Consider the following 9,640-nt stretch of genomic DNA (forward strand, 5'->3'; position numbering starts at 1 on the left):
TTTTATTATGTAGTTGATGTGTAGCTTCAAACTATGTCAATATGTAGAGTTAGGGAATTGCATACTGATATACACTGGTCTCTTATTTCACGGTTAGTATTACTAATTATCTGACATTTAGAGTTTTACAACAGTTGTGCTTTTATGTGTGATTCGTGTTCTTCAAATAGGTTATTGTCCTTTTCCTTAAAAAGACAAATATACAGCTTTAATTTGAAGGGGTAAATTAATTTAAAGGACTAAAACATTTACTGGGAACAAGGCTTTCTAAGTTTAGGGGAGACTTGTTTTCCTGTTTTCATTCGGATATTTTGAGTTGAGTTCAGGGGACTTCTTAGTTGTTCTCTTGCTTAAATTAAGCTTACGTGTAGTGTTATTTAGCACCCTGTGGTTGGTACTAGTGGATGCCTTAGGTTGTCTAGTATCAGAATGGCCATGCTAGTTTGTCCCTTGCCAAAATGTATCCGAAACTTGGAGCCTTATTTAGCCCCCTTCCTGAACAGCTATGCCAACATGGTTGGTACTAATGGATGCCTCAGGTTGTCTGGTTTTATGAGATACCACTATCTTCACCCTAGCTTAATACAGGAGCACACCATGGCCTCTTAAAGACAATAATGTCAGCCTCCAATTATTTTCCCCAGAAGGCCAGTGGGTGGGCCGGCTACTGTATAGGGGGGCAAGACTGTATGCGAGCTGTACATTTCCTGTGAAAATGGAAGTGTATTTTGAAAACACACAATGCATGTAAAAGGCAGAGGTTGACACGGTGTCCCAGAACATCAACAACCAATGCTTGCACGTCACATGTCGACGTGGAAAGTCCATGACCAAGCGCTGATATGACAAGGTCGGAGTGAGAATGTGTTGGAGTGACAAAGCTGATCGCTGGTCGCTCTGAAGTGTTAAAATCAGTAAGTCAGACATGTCCAAGAGCATTATGAGGGTCTGTGTTGCAAACTGAAAAGCAAGAGAAGTGGTAGAAATGTACAGGTTCGTTGGCCTTACAGGTGTGATTGGCAGGTTTTCAGCTCAGGGTCTCACTTGAGCAATTCCTGTTCCTGTCGTTCCTGCTGTTCACTGCACTGACAGTGATGAAATGAAAAGGCACTAACTGGGGCAAATGGCAGGTGATGGCAGATTACGCACTGCAGGGTGTCTGATACAGGCAGTGTTTTCTTATATGTTGCACTCCCCAGAATAGCAGATATCGCTGACTTTAACAGGATGATTATGAGCAGCTTTGGTAGAGATTTGCTTTGGCCCAAGTGGCTCCCATCCAGGAATGAGAGCGTAACACTTGTACAGTCTCACCTTCGCTATAATGGCTGCAACTGTGTGATTGTATTTGATGCACTGATGTTCTCGGCACATTGCTCTGAAGCAACATTGCTGATTGGCCAGTAATTGTGTAGAAAAATGGCCGTTTGCAAACGAATCAGTCAGAATTTCAACTTAATTTACTCACTGCTAAACGTATTACAGGGCTAATAATAAAAATGTCATTAAAGGAGCAGTGTGTAGGATATAGTGGTATCTAGCGGTAAGGACTGCAGATTGCAGCTACCTGAAACTTCTCCCCTGTGCAAAGTGTGAACTCCCTGTTAGGATTCCTTCAGTGTTCACTGTTCAGGAAGTTTTTACCAGGAGCCAAATTATCCTCAGTGGTCTCTTCCTCTCCTAAACAAACAGATCACGTGGTTAAAACATGTAAAAACACTAAATAAAGCAGTTTAACATCACAAATTTGTGTATCGTCAACCCTGTTCTGCTTGTCGTAAACGGGCTGCTAGCTTAGCACCTGCTATATAATGTGTGCTAGCCTCTTTTCTCTGATTAGACAGTTAAGATCTAGACATTCAGAAGGTTTTTACTGGAAGCAGAATTACTGCAGAGGTCTCCTCCTTGCCAAAACAAATGGACCCTGTGATTTAAACCAGTAAAACACTGAATAAAGCAGTTTCATGTTAAAAAACACTGTTTTTCTGATGCTGTTCGGCGTGTTCGAGGGGCTGCTAACTATGATGACTGATGTGAAAATGTGAATAGCTCCTCTAGAGCCAATATTTGGTTTGTCCATTTTGGGCTTCTGTAGAAATATGGTGGTGGAACTGACTCCATGGACGAGGACCTGCTCCCTATGTAGATATAAACGATACTTATGTTCAGGTGATTATACACTAAAGAAAACATGCTTATTATATTATATTCAATTTCTGCCAATATATCCCCCTAAATCCTACACACTGGACATTTAAAAAAAAAATGCTGAGTAAAACTTGGGTAGATGGGACTGTAGAAGGGATGCTTTATAGATAAAAGACTTTAGTATCACCCTTTCTAAATCTCTAGCATCTTTTTATCAAAAAAAAAATGAGTTGCAGCTCCTCTTGCTGCCACCTTACCAATCAGCTGGGATTCTTTTGAGAACAAATGAAGATTGCTCTGACATTTACAACACATACTGAAGTCATCCTGGATTCAGATTTGCATTTCTGGAGTCACTGTGTACACTCACCTATTTCACACACGCTTGCTGAACCCTGAGTTTTTTTGCTGGTGACCTTTACGAATGTCACAGACAATGAATTACCGCTGTGAGATGCTCCCACAACCATTTCTGCTCCACATCAGTTTCAGACCCATGTCTGTGGTGATATGTTAGGACAACAATGCTCGTGGAACATCATATACATTTCGCTGTTTGCAACACACAGCTGCCAGAAAAATAACATGTTACTGCCTCCTAATGATTTAGTGAACATTAGCCAAGGTCTTCTGGAGGTCTTTGGCATAAATGCAGCACATTAATGAGAACAGGGACATTAACACAAGACTCTAAACCACTTTGGACCATTTGTGCATGCTGAAACATGTATAATTCAAAATCAAGCTACAATGCGCTCTGCATATCTTGCCAATTACTGCTCTCACATAATGACGCTGAAATGACTTTGCTAAGGGGGTCTTGATAAAATAAAATAAAAAAGATAAATGGCACACAAACATATGTAAACATATTTGCTTTCTGTCCCAAATACTTGCATGTTTATCCATGTGGAAGACACTGCATAGGTACAGATAAATAGGTGGTGATTAACATGGCTTGAGAATGGGACCTCTGTGCCAACGAGAGAGGAGTAACAGTTGGCTCCGAACTTTATTTATTTTGCATGGTACCATGCGAATGGCTTTGAAAGGTTTAATGAGAAGAAAACGGAGGGGAAATGAACAAAGATGAGTTGCCTCAAGGAAATCATTACCACACATCATTACTCTTGACTACACACTGCAATGAAGACTGGATGCTGTGTGATGCTTACAATTCAGAGAGAAAGCATTTAACGGGAGTGTTTATTTAAATTTTTTACTGGTTAATTTTGATATGTACATCCCAGACATCCTGCAGTCGAACACACGCATGTATGACCTTTAAAAGGGTGGAGCACGCAGCGGGCCAACAACATGACTGCAGAGGGAGCTCCCAAATAAAGCTCCAAGAGGTCAGTGGGTGCAGGGGATGTCTGTCAATTTAAAATTTTGCCATGATCTTTTTCCTCTTGAATCCAGTGCATCACATAAGCAAACAGAAAGCTGTCAGACAAGAAAAGACGACAATTTCCAACAGAGAGCGTGCAGTTTGGAGAGGAGGAGTTGAGAGCAGGAGACACAACTGAAAAGGTCTAATGGGATTCAATGCTGTCTTTTTTCCCTCTCTCTACTGGACAGCCCATGAGTAAAGAGTCAGAGGAGACAGAAGACAAAGGAGGATGGCATCTAACAATGTCCAAGACGGGACTTGTACCTTGGACATTGCTGGTAAATGGCATGCCCTTTAGTCAAGGAGCCACCAGAGAGCACCTTTACACCTTAAGACCTATTTATAATGCAACATTGTGACTGACTCTGGTGCATGAAAAAGTTGTTTTGATCTACAAGAATGGGTTTAAAGGAATACCTAACCTGCAAAATGACCATTTGTTTTTTAATTACTCACTGTGTGTTACCTTGAATTCATAAGCATGTCTCTGAGGTGAACGTAGAATCCAAGATTCTTCATGAATTAAAATCACTGGGGACCACGTTTAACAGTAAAACTATTAAAACACTCTTTTGCAAATTCTCACACAACTCATGCAGTAAAGTCCAAGTCTCATTTACCCAGTCGTATGCTAAGTAATTCCAAAACACATGCATTATGTGAAAAATGTAACAATATAAAACACTTCCACCTCCCTGAGTGTGCCTGAACACACAAATGTACACATGTGCCCAGGCATGCTACTTGGCCATGCATGAGACTTTTTGTACTGGCATGTATTTAATCATATTGTGTTGGCAAAAGTGCATGTGTTTTGACAGAACTGCACGAGTTGTGTGAGAGTTTCTGTAGGGATTTTTTTATACAGTTTTGCTGTTGTTTAACACGGGCCCTGTTTACTTCACTTCATGAAGAATGTTCGCCTGTTTTTGACTCTCTGTTCATAGTGAAGGCACGTGAGGAAAACCTAGATTTCTTCACAAGTTTACAGTAACACGCAGTGAGTAAACAGTCATTTTGTGGATGAAGTATTGCTTTAATGTTGATGAGAATTGATTCAACAATTTTTGTTGATATAAATACAATACAAAAGGTAGTTTAGGGGTTTAAATCAATGTGACCAACATTAGTAACAGTTTAAGACTAAAGGGACATTTCACCAGTTCCCACCATTTCTCAGTCTGTGAAAACAACTCAATGATGTCGTCTTTTTAAGAAGCTTTTGTGAAGTCTAAGAAAGTAGCCCTGATGATGTCATGCTGATATCATCAGCATTACCTAAGCATTGTCTTGGACATTACACATTCCTAACATAAAGCCTGTGGGGGCATGAAGTTTACCAAGAGTGGAGTGTCTTAACAAAGAGATGCTACTAAGGTGCATTATGGGAAGTGTAGGATCCAGCATTACAAGTGACTAAAAGTCAGGACGTTGCTCCTGTTTCAGTTTTGACCGGTCTCTGACAGTATGTTGTGCAAGTGCAGTAAAAATGACTCCACTTTTGAATGCAATATTCTCTGCTCTTTGAAACACAGTCTTCAGTTTTGCTAACTCCCTTTGTATACAAGGAAATTTCACAAGATAAAACACCCCTTAAAGATGTCTCTTGCTTTATCTATAGATTAACAAGCCTGCTGATTCAAAATAAAAACTATCATGGCACTCAACCAACGCCTCCATAATATAAACAGTTCCAAGATACTAGCCAGCGTCTACACACATGATGAGGAATAATACAAACTTTACTCAAAGTCTCATCTTGACAGTTTCCCATCATCTCTGAGCAGACACAGATGTAAACAGACGTATCATTTGTATGACTGGGTAGTATTATTATTTAAAAGAGAGTGCACTGGCCACAGGGCTGCAGCTAATGACTAATTTCATTACTGATGAATCAAACAATTAATATATTATTTGATGGATTGTTTGATCTATCAGATCTCAAGAAATGCAGAACCCAAAGTGATCTCTTTAAATGCCTTGTTTTGTCCGTGCAAAGGTCCAACAACCAAAGTTACTCAGTTTACTTTCGTATATGACAAAGAGAAGCAGCAAATCATCCTCCCATCTGAGAATCTACAACATGAGAATGTGCAGCATTGTTTTACTATTGTTGTTTAAAAATGACTGAAACAATTATTCCATTATCAAAATTATCAGATTATTTTTTCTGTCAATGAACAAATCAATTAATTGACTAATCCTTTCAGCCCCACTGGGCTATTCAATCACTTTTACTAGAGTGTTATTTACTCAGCATGAAAGTACAGGGGAAGTGAAGCAGAGTGATGGGAGAGAAAACTGATTCAATCCAAAACCACTAGGGGCAAATTTTAACTGCCTCAGAGCTGAACACTCATCTCTTCTACTCACAGTACCCAAAGTGAAGACTATTCAGACCAAATCACCAGAAATTTCTCCATTGTGATGATCACTGAAAACTGCATAAACACAAAGCCAGAAAACGCAGCTTAATTTTTCAGCCGATTGCAGTCACTCACATTGCTCACGTGCTGCAGTGGAAACTGTCTTCCTCCGTCATTTCTGGTGCCATCTCCCTCAAACAGAGCTGAGAGAATCAAGATGGTGAAACCACAGATGGAAGAAGCACCTGCTCTCCCCTTAAACAAACAACAATGCGCACTTAAGCCAGCGAAACATGTCTACAGCGGTATTGATTTTGAAACACCTGCACGACTGACCAGTAGTAGCCATTTATATTACTTTTACCAACCTATTGACCTGCTGCCGCTCAAACTCTAGGGAAACAATCTGTTTGGGTGCTCCAGGAAACCCAAAGCAACAAAAAAAAAATCCATTAGTGCTCATCTAGACAGGGGTATCCACTCGACTAGAGAAATGGGCTTATAATGTCAGCATCTGCCACGTCTGTCGCACATCCATCAGTCCCTCGCTCCATGTCTTCCCTCCCCATCAGTCCTCCTCTCTGACCCTGTGTGGGCCTTTCCTCGCCCTCTCTGGGCCCAGTATATTTGTGTATTCAATCTTCCAAACTGAATTGCTCATCCTTTTTGGAATCAGACATGATGTGCACTGCCAGTCAGAGAAACTGAATCATCCAGTTTATGGAGAGAAGCTCAAATGTAGTCAGGATCCTTTCTGCTTTATTGAAAACACTGGTCACTTATTATTCTTTCCGTAAATACATCATGAGCTCTGCCTGATTCCCTAACTCTGCTCTGTGCTTGTTTTCATGTTTATATGTTAAAAGCTACAATCTGATTTATCAGGATAAACCCTCAAGGACTAAAGGGTTTCAATGAAGCATATTCAATTTGTTTCCACACTAGCTAAGCTGCCTTTATCCCAATTTCATCCCATTCCTGGACTGAATTTAGGATCACCCGGTGAGCAAAGACAGTGGACGACAGGTTGTGCGAGCTCCGGTTTTCTTTCTGCATTCAAGACACACTGCACAGTATGTGTGGCTCACAGTATGGACTCAATGACCCCCAACGTCATAGCTGCTCTAAACCACCCCTGCTCCCCTCTATTCGCACTAAGGCGTGCTTTAACCAAACAGCATACGGGACAGCCACATATTTATATGTATCTGTAGCCTGTGTGAGACTTAAAGTCAAAATGAAGGATTTTCTGTTGTATTCAGCTCCAAGGTCAAGCTATACTGACTGGTGATGAGTTACATTCTATATTTCATTTCAGGTTCAGGCAGATAGAGGAGTATCAAACATGCTGGTGCATCATCCCGAAAGAAAAAAAAACATCATAATATCTTTACATTTAAGCAGCACTGTCTGTGATATGCAGTAGGATTTGCAGCTTTGTGATATTTGCACCCAATAAAGTCTCATATTTGCTCTGGAGCATGCAGGCTCCTTAGTGACATGCTGACTTCAAAATAAAATGTCAGTTCAATATAGATATAGATAACATTTCAAGCCTTTGATTCATTGGAGGAGAGATTAAAGCCAGTCAGGTAGATAAATAACGTTTTCATCTCAGCAGCCTAATAAAAACTGTTTACTGATATTTCTTTAAGCATGTGGTGGGTGGTGAAGATCAGCCTCCCAGTGTGAGTGATGCTCGTTTTGAGTGGCTGTCACGCCCGGAAAAAAAAACACTGTTGACTAACCTTAATTTCACGTTCAATTCACAACCCCTCGACCCCTTTCTCGTTCAGGATCTAAGGTGGGATCCTGCGGCAGTTTATTGGACACCATCTGATGCTTTTTTCCTTTAAAACCCACATGTGATGATCCAGGCTCCCCTCATCCAGACGCCTGCCTCTCCCGCACCTCAAAGACGCGCCAACACATCCTCACCTGGCTGCGCACAAACACACACATCACCAGTGTATCCACAATCAGAGTAACTACCGCCCATTCACACACACGCACACACACACACACACACACACACACACACACACACACACACACACACACACAGACGTACGCACCACACAACCCTGCTATATTATCCGTAAACATGCAGATGTTCCCATCATGGCCTCGCAGAACGAGGCTCCTAACACTGACACTGATGTGGTGTGGGCATTTGATTAATAACGCCGCGCTCCGGCATCACCAGTCAGCTGATGGAGGCTTGTTTTTTGGTGAAATATTTATAAGGTCTTGTCACGACTGAACTTAAACGCGGGCTGTGGGGTTGCTCTGCGCGGCGGCTCTTGCCATATCTTCCCGTCTCTTTTGTGTTTGGGGCTAAAATACAGGCCTTATATTCCCCGTCATGGGCTGTGAGGCTTCAAGGTTGAATAATTTGGCTTGTGAACACGCAGCGGCTCACTGTCAACCTTATATTTCCTCATATTTACGCGTAAAATGCCATCGGGGCCCGTACGTCTCCTCCGCAATACAGCATCATATTCTCTGCTGCTAATTAGACAGACAGTGCATTTGGACTATGACAGCTGGCTATATAGGCTAGATGATGTAAGCAACTGATGCGGTGATTTATGGAGCAAAACATAATATGAACGAAGGTGCGATGCCTACCTTAGTAACTGGGTAGCCTATGGCTGGCGCAGAGACAGACTATGCCGATATCCAGTTGCCCAGGCTCGTAAAAATCAGACAACAACAACACCACGCCGGTTGTTGATGACACAGCTGTCTTGGTAGACGGGAGGGGAGGAAAAAAATCCTTCCCCAGATGTGTCAATTGACGTGGAGATGAAAAATCAGTTATTCAGACGCATATCACCGGACTGACGCCTTTTCTTGACGTGAAAGGTCTTCCATTTTTATGATAAACAGCGCACTGTACTACCGAGGCTCGGTGTAGCCTGGCCGGTGTGAGATCTGATTGAAAACCATGATGCAATTCAATGCGACGTTACAAAATGTTCCTCTGCAAACAGTCAGGTAAAACGCCATCCTTATTGTGCGCGTCAGAAAAGCCTCCAGCGCGACCTCCGCAACACAAACATGCTCTCAGTTTCAGGCATGAACAAAAAAAAAAAAACGTCAAAACAAAAATGCGCAGATGATCAGCGCGCTGTGCTGGTTCAAGCGCTGGGCATCCTCACTGTGTATTTGCATCCATATTAATATTCATACAGTACTTCCTGAGAGCAGACCAGTGGTTGTTTATAGAAAAAAAAAGCATCCGAGGTCTTTGAGTCCAACTGCGACGGCAGGCTGTTATCTGCTGCCTGTTATCAGCAGACCGAAATGAAATTTCCCTTCACGACACATATTTAGCAGAAGGATTCAGCTGCAGACTCAATAAATGTCCGGATGGATTCTTGATAAAGTAGCGGGCGATTTTTCCAATAATAAACCTCGACTTTATTATCATGATACACAAAAACAAAGCAAAACTGTCATATGGGAATAGGAGCGTTGTAGTGATGTAATGGGAGATAAAACACTATTAAGTATAAAATAAGCTCGTCATAAACCCCACAGACATAAAGTAGGCTAAGCCGTCATAGGAATATTGGTGTGACATTTTGTTTGGACTCTATTTAGATAAGCAGTCATTTCAATTAAAGCCAGAGGGAGAAATAAAATCAGATCTGAATGAGAACATTGTGCAAACCCAGGATCTGTTAAAGACAACACCCTCTTAATCCTGCATTTTATTCTATTT

The 9,640-nt window shown here is 41.5% G+C and overlaps 1 protein-coding gene across 1 annotated transcript in view; it reads right to left on the reverse strand.

Annotated features, from left to right (window-relative positions):
• The window catches only part of LOC125898120 (neuronal tyrosine-phosphorylated phosphoinositide-3-kinase adapter 1), a 40,117-nt gene extending 30,981 nt beyond the window's left edge, over nt 1–9,136 (reverse strand). The window contains exon 1 of the mRNA XM_049591797.1: nt 8,542–9,136. The gene's annotated coding sequence lies outside the window, so the exon portion shown is untranslated. The remainder of the gene's footprint in view (nt 1–8,541) is intronic.
• Between the last annotated feature and the right edge of the window lie 504 nt (nt 9,137–9,640).

Source organism: Epinephelus fuscoguttatus, linkage group LG12, assembly GCF_011397635.1.
Source record: "Epinephelus fuscoguttatus linkage group LG12, E.fuscoguttatus.final_Chr_v1".
Taxonomy (NCBI): Eukaryota; Metazoa; Chordata; class Actinopteri; order Perciformes; family Serranidae; genus Epinephelus; species Epinephelus fuscoguttatus.